The sequence below is a fragment of the Panthera leo genome, chromosome C2 (genome assembly GCF_018350215.1).
Source record: "Panthera leo isolate Ple1 chromosome C2, P.leo_Ple1_pat1.1, whole genome shotgun sequence".
NCBI lineage: Eukaryota > Metazoa > Chordata > Mammalia > Carnivora > Felidae > Panthera > Panthera leo.
Genome location: NC_056687.1, coordinates 13994873 through 14007799, shown reverse-complemented (window position 1 = coordinate 14007799; position 12927 = coordinate 13994873).

The window sequence follows — 12927 nt, the reverse complement described above, 5'->3', positions numbered from 1 at the left end:
CTCAGGACATACCTGAATAGAAAGGGAAGTAACAGCAGGGAATCCAGGCATCTCCCCAGAGGTAAAACCCACCGGAGCAGAGCCATGAATTCGTTCCCCGCCCCCACCCCTGCTTTTATTTGTTTGTATTTCCCATCTTCTTTCAGACTTCCCCAGAGCGGGGAAAAATCCCAGCAAGGTATTTGATCGTGATTTAACAGTTGCTTTTATTTTAAATATTAGTAATAATCAATATTCATGGGAGGCTTACTCTATACTAGATTCTGCTCTGACCACTTCCCATGTGCTATTTACTTATCTGTTTTATCAGTATGTGTAGTGAGAGGACTTGCTATGCACTTTTCTAAGCACGTAGCAAATGTTAACCCATTTAATTTTTACAGTGATCTTATGATGTGGGTATTATGATACTTTATAAGAACACTGAGGCCAGAGGGTTTAAGTAAATTATTCAGTGTCACGTGGCTAATAAGCAGAATCGGCTCCAAAGCCATGCTCTTAACTACTTTGCTGAAATGCCTTTGATATGTCATTAATACTTGAAAGGGCTTCAGCTAATAAAGTGCCTCAGATCACTTTGTTATTTTCTTGAAGAACACATCAATAAAGAAAGGCTAGTTTTGCTGCTATACCAAGCCACCCCAAATCTCAATGCTTGTTATGATCAGAGGTTTGTTTCTGGCTCCCAGGACATATCCCTGGGCCTCTTGGATAGACGTTCTCATTCACAGGTGCAAGGCGACAGAGCCTTCATTCTCTAAAATACTGCTGATAAGGGAAGAGAGAATGGCGAATCATCATTAGTTCCCAAAGACTCCCACCAAACATCATGCATCGTCTTCACATTCTTCTCATTCTGTAAAGGAAGTTCCATGAGCAGCAGGAAATCCACAATGCCAAGAACAACATTTATGACTTCCACAGAGAGCTTCTATTCCTTCCACACACTAAAAAGTCTGTAAAATGTATTTTAATGTTTTTAAACACATTTCCCAAAATTTAGAAAATAAGATGAAAGCAGAAATAAAGAGGGTTTTTTTTAAGATGAATGTAATGTTAGTATCATATAATTAAAATGGCATAGTTTACCATTTTATTTTGATTATAAGACAGTATAACTTAAAATCATTCCAGGGGAGCTTTGGGCGGTTCAGTTAGTTAAGTGGCGGGCTCTTGATTTAAGCTCCCGTTACGATCTCACAGTTCATGGGATCGAGCCCCACATCAGGCTCTGTGCTGACTGCACTGGAGCCTGCTAGGGATCTTCTCTCCCCCTGTCTCTGCTTCTCCCCTGCTCCCACTCTCTTTCTCCTTTTCTAAATCAATAAATAAACATTTCAAAATTTTTAATAAATAAAATAGTTCTGATCCTGGCCAATCTTAAATACACAGCTTTCTGTGCAATTCATTCGCCATCAATCTGCCATGTGGTTACAGATTATTTGATACTTTTAATTTTTTCTCTTTCTCTTCTTTCTTCCATATCCACTTGGTCACTTTGTAATCTAATTGAGGGAAAAGCTGTCATAAATAATAGTTTGACAAAGAAAATCCCTCCACGCCAATTAATTTGGAGAAAAAAAACTTTAGTTCTAATACCGAATTTCATTTTATCTATTTGAATGTGTATATTCAATGTAAAGAAAAGAGGGGCGCCTGGGTGGCTCAGTCGGTTAAGCGTCCGACTTTGGCTCAGGTCATGATCTCACAGTTTGTGAGTTTGAGCCCCGCATTCGGGCTCTGGGCTGACAGCTCGGAGCCTGGAACCTGCTTCAGGTTCTGTGTCTCCCATTCTCTCTGCCCCTTCTCTGCTCACGCTCTCTCTCTCTCTCAGAAATAAAATAAAAACTTTAAAAAGTTTAAAAAAAAAAGAAAAGAGAAAATGAATCAACACGGTAGTATCTAGAAGGAAAAAAGAAGAGAGAGGAGGTCTACTTCACACGGTCACTTGGAGATTTAATGGGCATCTTTATTAGGCAGGGATGCTTCACTTCACATCCTTTCTGCTCCTGCAGGGGTCGACTTTGTATGGTTTCAACCCATGTCAAGCTGGTATAAAACAATGGTGTTTGCCTCATTCCCTCACAAGACATCTCATACCTCCCATGCGGAGATTTCACCTTTAACTTCTAGAAAAGACACTGGCAAGCCTATGTGGTGTCCATACATGTGTAAGCCAGAAGTGTAGGGGAGTCGATGCTTCTCTTTGACCAAGAAAGATGGGAGTTGGGCGATATAGGCTTCCCATCTTCTCTGCAGATGAACTCTCCTGGACAGTTAGACATCTTCTTGGGGAATGGTGTCATGGAATCGAGCACATAGTGGTACTTAGTGAGGTCAACTCAATAAGGCATTCTGAGTGGCACTGTGCACTTTTCTGTTTCATCCTCTTGCCCCACACCCCTGCTCCCTAAGAAAGAAGCAACACATAAACCTTTTATCTGAAACCGTTTTCTGGAGAACCTAGGCCAGAACAGTAGCTCAAAAAAAACTGTCTTAAATAATACCATTTTTGAGATATAATTCACATGAGAAAACTCACCCTTTTAAAGCGTGCAATTCAGTGATTTTTATATTCACAGAGTTGTGCAACCTTTCCATTTCACTGCTATCCAATTTCAGAACGTTTTTATCATGCCATCATCCCAAAAAGAAACCTCATAACCATTAAAAGTCACTCCCCATTCACAACCTCTAATCTGTCATTTTCAAAATAAAATGTGTGTTGCCCTAGTTAAAAAGCTTTCAGTGATTTCCTATTGCTCTTAGGGAAACAAAATTCAAACTTCTTACGTGGTCTGGTTCTTATCAGCCTTCCAACCTCACTTCATATTACTTGTCCTCCCAGATCCTGTGACCCAGCCCCAATGGTCTTCTTCCTCACGGTCTGTTTTCCTCACTAGAATGCCCTGATGGTAGCACTTTGTCTGATATGTGCCTAACACATAGCTGGAACCCATTCATCTATCTTAATCTCTTGAATGAATGGATGAATGAGATGGTTGTTGGAGTGTGCCATGAAAGATGAGTATGATATCAACAGGTGGAAAACGAAAGGTATTTAGGAAGAAGGAACATCACAGGCAAAGGCAGAGCAGAAGTGGCGGGGTTCATTTGGGAATTGATGAGCTGATCCATTTAGATAGGGGACTGCACTGTGTAGGGAAGTTAAGGAGACATTTTTGGGCAAATGAGGGCAGAGTTAGAGAAGGAATGGCCTTATATGCATGACAGGTATGGGGATAGATAAAGAGCAGTTACTAAAGGATTTGATTGAGGAAATGGTGTGATTAGAGCTGCCTTCATGTGAATGACGGGTTTCAGGAGACAGCTATGGAGGGAGGGACATCTATTAGTATTCTACTGAATTGTCGATTTGAAAAATAATTGAGAATCTGAGTTAAGCTGGTGGTAATAAAAATAGGGATAAGAAGACAGACTTGAGTGACATTGTAGAAGGAAACCGTACAGGACTTAATTAGCAATGGATAAGATGTCACCATGAAGGAAAGAAAGAACTCAAAGAACCACTCCTGAAACATGGCAAATGCACTTCTTGTAACGGCAAGAGGGAAATCAGGAAGAGGATGTTAATTTTGAGGGATCACTTGTGCCAAGAAAGTTATATAGGCACACCTCGGAGATATTGCAGGTTCAGACCAGCATGAGTCAGAGAATATTCCAGTAAGGGAAGTCAAATGAATTTTGGGGTTTCCCAGTGCATACAAAAATCAGGTCTACACTACACTGCAGTCTATGAAGTGTCAAATAGCATTTTGCCTACAAAAACAATGTGCACACCTTAATTAAAAAATACTTTATTGCTAAAAAAAATGCTAACCATCCTCAGAGCTTTCCACGAGTCATAGTCACTGATCACAGATCGTCACAGCAAACACAATGATACTGAAAAAGTTTGAAATGTTGCAAGAATTACCAAAATGTGGCACAGAGACACGAAGTGAGAAAATGCTGTTGGAAAATTGGTGCTGATAGATTCACTTGACTTAGGCCTGCCACCAACCTTCAGTTTATTAAGAAAAAAAGACAACATCTGTGAAGCACTTTTAATTACAACACTGTGATTAAACTTTTTAAAATAAAAAGAAACAGCTTAGAAGAAAACAAGCCAATTGGAACAATTGGGCCGTCATCTTCTTTAAGGTAATACTTCAAACATTGTTGGCAAATATGATCCACCAGATAAAAGGAAAAGTCAGAGGGATTCCTGGGTGGTTCAGTCGGTCAAGCATCTGACTTTGGCTCAGGTCATGATCTCATGACTTGTGGTCTCGAGCCCCGTATCAGGATCTGTGCTGAGAGCTCAGAGCCTGGACTCTGCTTTGGATTCTGTGTCTCCCTCTCTCTCTGCCCCTCCCCTGCTTGCTCTCTCTCTCTCTCTCTCTCTCTCAAAAATAAACATTAAAGAAAGAGGAAGAATAAAGAAAAAGTGGGGGATATTTCTAGGGGGGATGAGGAACAAGGGAACTCAGAGATGTCAATAAACAAGACACAGTAAACAGAGAGTGGTAGGAAAGTCACGTTCACCAAGCTAATGGGCACTATAACAAAGGGGAACGTTCATGGTCAGTAAAGTCCACAGCACCTAATGCCAGAACAGAGTCAAAGAGGATAGGATAGGGATCACTTCACTGAATTTGGCAAAAATTCCTATTAACGACCTTTGAGGAAAAACATTCAGTGAAAGAGAAGGGGAGAATCTTCACTGTAAGTGATTAAGAATGGCAGCACTGGGGCGCCTGGGGGGCTCAGTCCGTTAAGCGTTCAACTTTGGCTCTGGTCGTGATCTCACAGTCCGTGAGTTCGAACCTGCGTCGGGCTCTGTGCTGACAGCGCGGAGCTTGCTTCGGATTCTGTGTCTTCCTTTCTCTCTCTGCCCCTCGCCTGCTCGCACTCTGTCTCTCTTTCTCAAAAATAATATAAAACATTTTTTAAAAAAAGAATGGCAGCGCTAATTTTAAAAAGAACTCATAAATGTAGACCATCCTTCACAGATGTTTATTACGGAAGGGAAGAAAAATAATGAGAAAACATAGGTCAACAGGTAGGATCAAGCAGTAGTTTCTGCTATTTGTTGGGTTTTTAATATATAATGGAAGAAATCCGAATGTTACAACTCCTGCATTTTATATGCAAGGAAAGCAATATTCAGGAAAGAAAGTGGCATGCCTATGTTGCACTGCCAGTGTTGATTAGAGCCTAAAATCAAAAAGTCTCTGTCCTTAGCCATTCCAGGCTTGACCCCAAACCAACTTCTCAGAAAAATCATTGATTCCTTTTCTGCACCTTACCTCCTGTGGTGGGAGACTTAAGGTGGCCCCATGACCCCTGTGTCTTATAGTCATACCTTCGAGAAATACTTTTCCTGAGTGTTTCTGGGTCCTGTGACTTGCATAGAATAGAATGAATAGAATATGTTAAATGAATACAATATGATGAATAGAATGGAAAGAATATGGTGTCCTATAATATAATGACAGTGACGGGGTGTCACTTCTGGGGTTATAGTATGAAAGACTGGAACATCTGTCTTGATGAGAGACCCTCTCCCTTGCTGGTTTTGAGAAAGCTAGTTCCACGTTGCAGAGACCCACGTGGCAGGAAACTGGAGTCAGCATCCAGCCAGTAACTAACAAAAGAATCTTAGGCCCTCGGTCCGAGAGGCTACAAGGAATTTAATTCTACCAACACCCATGTGAACTTGGAAGCGGATCCTTCCCTAATCCAGCCTTGAGATGAGAATACAGCCCCAGAAGACATCCCGGATGCAGGATGAGCCCCGGAAACACAGAACGAGCAAAGCCATGCCCACAGTCCTGACCCAGAGAAACTGGGAAAATAATTGTGTGCTGCTTCAAACCACTGTTCGTGGCGATACTGTTACACAGCAAGAGAACACTAATACACACTCCCTACACACACACACACGCACACACACACACACATGCACGCACACAGATCCAATCTGTCACTGATCCAATAGGCTCCAAAATGTACCCAAATCTGTACACCTTTCTCTACCTCTGCCATCACCAGCCACGAACAGACATATCGTTTTGCTCTTTACTCACTGCTTCAAACTTGAGGTGAGTTGCTCTTTTGCACACTACTTGGCACAGGGAAGAAGGCCGACGGGCTGGCTCCCCCATTGCACCAGGCTATTGAAATTGCTTCCACCTGTTTTAGCAGCTCAGCACATCACAAACCCTCGCCACTCTGCCTTTAAAGAATTCCTTATCTCTTTTCTCCTCTGAGGACAATCTTTTTCTTTTTCCAGGATTGTTATGATTTGCCCTTTTCTTAAAATATATATATATTTTTTTCTTTTTTTTTTTTTATTTTTTTTATTTTTTTATATATATATATATTTTTTTTTTTCTATCATTTCTAGGGATATGGAGGAGTAGGAGGTAGGCATCTGTGTTTAGTCTGTTGTTTTGATACAATACCCCTTCCAGAGTAATTTTTACTGTATTATGCTGCCTCCCCAAAAATCCATTTATAGACATTTTTCTTGGAACCAAATTCTGGCAGGAACTTTTCATAATGGTTCTTGTAAGTACTATGCAGCCACTACAAATTATATTTATGAAGAATATTTAATGCCATTGCCAAATGCTCGCACTACAGTGATAAGTAATAAGACCTTATGAAAACTGTATATTGAGTCTTCCTCCTCCTTGAAACAAAATTTTAAGCCACACAAATAAATGACATCCACAAGAAAATAGAAAGGGCGGGCTGATTGCCAAGTAGTAGTCCATTGTATCTATATACCACATCTTCTTTATCCATTCATCAGTTGATGGGCATTTGGGCCCCGTTCATAATGTGGCTATTGTCCATAGTGCTGCTATAAACATTGGGGTGCATGTGCCCCATTGAATCAGCATTTTTGTATAAGAGTATATTATGCTAAGCAAAATAAGTCAGACAGAGAAAGACAAATATCATATGATTTCACTCATACAAGGAATTTAAGAAACACAGCAGATGAACATAGGAGAAGGAAAGAAAAAATAAGATAACAGAGAGAGAGATAAACCATAAGAGACCCTTAAATCTCTTTAAGGTGGGGGGATGGGCTAAATGGACGATGGGCATTAAGGAAGGCATTTGTTGGGATGAGTACTGGGTGTCATATGTTAGTGATGAATCACTGGGTTCTACTCCTGAAACCAATACTACACTGTATATTAACTAACTTGAATTTAAATAAGTTTTTTAATTAAGAAAGAAAGAAAGAAAGAAAGAAAAGAAAGAAAGAAAGAAAGAAAGAAAGAAAGAAAGAAAGAAAGACTAAGAATGAACCTTGCAAAAGCCCTAAGAGACTGAGAGCAGAAGTAGAGAGGGACAGCTGGCACAGAAAGGGCTGGGGGGAGGGGCACTAAACAAGACTGTGGAAATCCTGGAAGGCTTCCTGGAGTAAGATGTAAGCGAATTGATTCGTAAAGACCTAGAAGGGAGCCTGAGGAGAAGGGAGCCAAGAGAATTGAGCAAAGGAATAATGGATCAAGGGATCAATGGAGGAAAAGGAAGATGAGAAAAACACTGCAAATGTTAAGCCTTGAGATACCGGTATCGCAGGGCCTGGCACACAAAAGGGATCAATGGCAATTTTTAAAATACTTTAATAAACTGGCACTAATTGACTAATTAGTAAAGTAAAACAAATATGGTTCTGAATAAAATCAATATTGTAGCCTTTAGATAGCAGCCAAACAGGCAGTGCCAACACTGAACGCTTTTAGGAGCCCATCCTCAAGCCTGCTGCCCTCTGCAGACACGGCTACCATCACAGGCCCCATTCAGGGGAGCCAGGGCGTTGGGCAGCCTCCAATCCGTGTGCTGCACAGGCAAGCCATCCAACTTTGAAACTGCCCTGGTCTCCTCGTCCCAGCATCTTCCTAGGCATAGTACAGACTGGAGCCAACCAAGTGGTGCTAGCAAATGTTAGCTCTCCAAAAGCAATCCATAAATCCTTATCAAATACCTTTAACTTAACTCAGCTAGACTTCTGAGTCCCTATTCCACCTGTCTCAGCAAGAGATTGTCCTGGAACAATTATCCTGATGTTCCTTTTGTCTATCCCTTCTGTGTCTCTCCATTCCCTGGTTAGTGAAGAACAGAGCATAGGCTTTAGGCAGGAACTAAAAGATGCTTGTTGTCTCACTTAGTCGAAGAATACCCAATTTCCCTGATTTCCCACACAGAGAAACAAACAGATTTAAAAACAACAACAACATGAGGTGCCTGGGTTTCTCAGTATGGTTAAGGATCAGGCTCTTGATTTCAGCTTTGGTCATGATCTCACGGTTTGTGGGAAAGAGCCTGCTTTGGATTCCCTCTCCTCCTCTCTCTGCCCCTCCCCTACTGTGCTCGTTCTCTCTCTCTCTCTCTCTCTCTCTGATCTCTCATCTCTCATCTCTCATCTCTCAAAATAAATAAATAAACTTAAGGGACAAAAAACAAAAAGAAACAATAGGGCACCTGTAGAGCATGTGACTCTTGATCTCGGGGCTCTGAGTTCAAACCCCATGCTGGCCATAGAGTTACTTAAAAAAATAAAATTGAAAAAGCAACAACAGCAGGGGAGTCCGGGTGGCTCAGTTGGTTAAGTGTCCAACTCTTGGCTTCAACTCAGGTCATGATCTCACAGTTTGTGAGGTCCACACTGTCACAGTGGAGCCTGCTTGGGATTTTCTCTCTCTCTCTCTCTCTCTCTCTCTCTCTCTCTCTCTCTCTCTCTCTCATAAATAAACTTTAAATAACAACAACAGCAGCAGCAAATTATCAGGGTTCCTAAATGTCATAAACAGTGGGCCCCAAAATGCCTTGCAGTGACTGGTCTTATGATTCTATCCAATAATTCTATGCATTCTTTCATATATGAATCCATAGACACTCTTTTCAGTGCACACAATGCAATCAAAACATTAGAATGTTCTTACACCAGGCTTGACACCCTCCAGAAAATTGAAGTTGGACAGAAAAATTTGGAGATAACTTCAAAACCAGCAGCAAATAAGTAAACACCTATTCTAAAGAATCATTAAAAGATTTTTTAAAAAGTGTCGGTCCTATAATTCAAAAGAAAAATAATCATTAAATGTATTTATTCGTACAGTCCACAAATACTTATTCAGCATTCTTTGTGTACAAAGTACTTTCCTAGTCACTGTTGAGAATATCAAGATTAAAAGGTACAGTCACAGTCTCAAAGAAATTTGTGAATGGGGGCAGGGGGCCAGGAATGAAGGAGATAGGTCAAAACTGCGTTAATATGTAAGAAAACCAAGTGCTGGGGCACCTGGGTGGCTCAGTCGGTTAAGCGTCCGACTTTGGCTCAGGTCATGATCTCGCGGTTCATGAGTTCGAGGCCCACATCGGGCTCTGTGCTGACGGCTCGGAGCCTAGAGCCTGCTTTGGGTCCTGTGTCTCCCTCTCTCTCTGCCCCTCCCCTGCTCGTGCTCTGTCTCTTTCTCTCAAAAATGAATAAACGTTCAAAAAATTAAAAAAAATTTTAAAAAAATGCCAAGTGCCATTAGAGAGAAAATTCACTGGTCTTGGGTTGAGAGCGGGTGGATACACGTCAGCCGAGAGATTTGAGGTTCATGAAAAGAGTTTGGAGAATGAGGAACAAAGGATTAGTGGGAAGCCTGGAGAATCAAGCTGGCTTCCCAGGTCTAGCAGAGAACTGAGACATCCCCTCACCAGAAAGACCATACTTATTTTTAACTAATCCCAGGCAAGTTGCCCAGATGTTTTTGAGATGTAGGCTACTTTCATCTTTTCTTTGCTGAGCACTCTCTTATGGCATAGATGGAAAAGAAAACTGTTCCTATATGACGTGTCTGAGCACCGGGTGAATTTTTAAGATCTTTTGAGACATCTTCCAAAAACCTACAAAATTCAGATTATTTCCTTTAGCAAAAAAAAAAAGCAGAAATCCTTACTATCACTAGGTCACTGGGTATGAAGAAAGGTAGATAGAAGTAAAAAAAAAAATTGTGATCATTTGTCAAAATAAAGACCTGGATTTTCTAATTTCTAATAATTATACTTTTCCTTTTTTTAGTTAGTTTGTTTGTTTATTTATTTATTTATTTATTTATTTATTTATTTTGAGAGACAAAGAGTGGGGAGGGGGAGCAGAGAGAGAGAGGGAAACATAGACTCCCAAGCAGACTCCTTGTCAGTGCACAGCCCGACCCAGGGCTCGAACTCACAAACCGTGCGATCGTGACCTGAGCCAAAATTAAGACTCGGATGTTTAACCACTGAGCCACCTGGGAACCCCTCACTATACTTTTCTTTCTGAACACAAATACCTTCTCCTGCATTTGGAGCATCAGTGGAATTTCCATGGGCCCAAGAATTCTGTTGTGACAGACTCATTATTGCTAATATTATGTATTAGTAATATGGGCACCAATAACAATAACAAAAAATTATTATTTGCTGAATACAATAATGTCTGGCACTCCTCTAAGTGGTGGCATGCGTTATTTCTTCTAATCTCCACAAAAGCCCTCTGAGGTATGCACTATTATTATTCCTACGCTGCAGGTGAGGACACTGAAGAACAGAGAGGGGAAGCAACTTGCCCAGGGTCCCATAGCTCTTAAGTATCAGAGCCAGAAGTTGAACCCGAGCAGTCTGAGGGAATGATAAAAAGAAGTGATGCAATAAACAAGAGTCTAATAAAATAATATTTTAGAACAAAATCAAGGTTAACGTTTGAGCTGGGTCACATCCATCTGTCTTTTGTATTATGGCTGCATTGCACGTTTTAGCATTAACAGTGGTTTAGAAAGAAGGAACAGAAGGCAGGGACTGGTAGATCCCCTAGGTCTGAACTGTAGTGACAAAGAAAGGAGTTAAGGATGGTAAGAGATGCTGGGCTTCCTCAAAGAGCCTAATTAAATTGAGGGACAGTGGTATCTAGACAAAACTGAATTGACAGTCAAGTACGTAGTGAAGAGGAAAGTAGCCTTCTTTCAGGGTGCAACTTTCATAGTAAAAGTACTTGCTTAATGTTGCAAATTACTAATAATGTCATCATCAGGAAAGCAAAATGGCACAACTCCCATGAAGGAAGAGTTGGCACTTTCTAGCAAAATTTCACATGCGTTTACTTTGTGACTCAGAGATGTCCTTCTAAATATCTATTCTGATGACGCAGTGAACAAAAGTTAGAAATGACATATGCACACAGCTATTCAATGCATCATTATTTATAAAGGTAGAATATTGGAAACAACCCACATCCCAGTAGTAGAATGTTTCAATAAACAATGCTTCATCCATACAATTTGGTAGTAGGCAACTCTAAAGTGGATGCAGTGAGATTAAGATTTCTATGTTTTCATAGGGAGTTATATCCAAAATTTACAAAGCAGAAAAAAAAAAAAAAAGGGATCAGTGCAGAACATTTTGCATTATGTTACATTTGGGTAAGAAATGGGGATTTACAAGGATTTATCCATATTGGCTTACAATTTTTTACAAGAAACAATGGAAGCAAATCAAAAACTCATAAAAAATTACCGATGGGGACAAGGAGAACAGGATACAGGTGATAGGATACTACACCTCATTTTGTAGTTTTGACTTTGGAATCATGTAACTATTTTAAAAAATTTTAAAAACTAAAAGGAAAAGCAGTCTTAAAATTGAAAACAACGTGAAAGAAATGAATCTAACTAAATGCCAGGTTGGTGGCATAACAGAATTATTTCAAGTGACTCTAACATAAGGAATCTTAGCTATGCATCCCTAGAAGTATAATATCCTAAGATGGAAAGAAATATAAAGACCCCTTAAACTGTATTCAGCAATCTTAGCATTAGTAGCAATATTTGTTTTGTTATTTTGAAACTATTACAGGTATATTATAAGAATAGAAATAAAAAACTAAGTTTTGTCTGCTTAAGAGGAGGAAGAGCTTAAAAACCAAAGAAATTAAATAAACCCCCTTAAATTTTTTTAAATGTTTATTTATTTTTGAGAGAGTGAGAAAGAGAGACAGAGTGCAAGATGAGGAGGGGCAGAGAGAGAGGGAGACACAGAGTCCGAAGCAGCTCCAGGCTCTTAGCTGTCGGCAGACAGCGTGACACAGGGCTCAAACTCAAAACCGGTGAGATCATGACCTGAGCCGAAGTCAGACGTCCAACCAACTAGCCACCCAGGCACCCCAAACGCCCTGAAATTTGAACTAGAAATATCAGAAAGAAATTCATTACTTATTTTTCTCTTCAAATATTATCTCCTGGCTGTGTCTACAAAAAAAATGTCTACAGTGACAACTCAACAGCAGTGAGGACCCATAGCATCCAGATTTTGTGCTTTTAGCACCATTTTGTATCCAAAGGAAAGAAACTCGAAGGGAAATGACATTCCAGGTCTGCAGCAGAAAAGGTACAAAATGAGCCTGAGACACTGTTCCCACAGGGAAGGGGTGGGAAGGAAAGGAGAGTGGAGGGGAAAGAAAGAAAGGAACAGTCCAACCAAGCCTCTGGATCAGGTTTCTCAGCCTTGGCACAAGTGACATTTGGGGCCCAATTATTCTTTGTGTAGGGGCTGCCTTGTGCATTGTAGGGTGTTAATTTAGCAGCATTCTCGGCGCCTACTTACTAAATGCCAGTACCACGTCTTTCTCCAAGCTGTGATGATTAAAACTGTCTCCAAACACAGCCTAAGGTCCCAGAAGAGTCTAAATCATCCCTGTGTAGAAACACTACTTTAAATCTAACTACCATTTTAGAGTAAATAAAGGATACAAAGCACCAAGCTAAATGAAACACAAGGAAGCAATCGGCCAAACCCAGAATGGGTTGCCACCATACTGCTTCTTCCCACCAACAAGAGTTGGTGGGAGTTCTTCATCTGACTTGTTAGTGATCC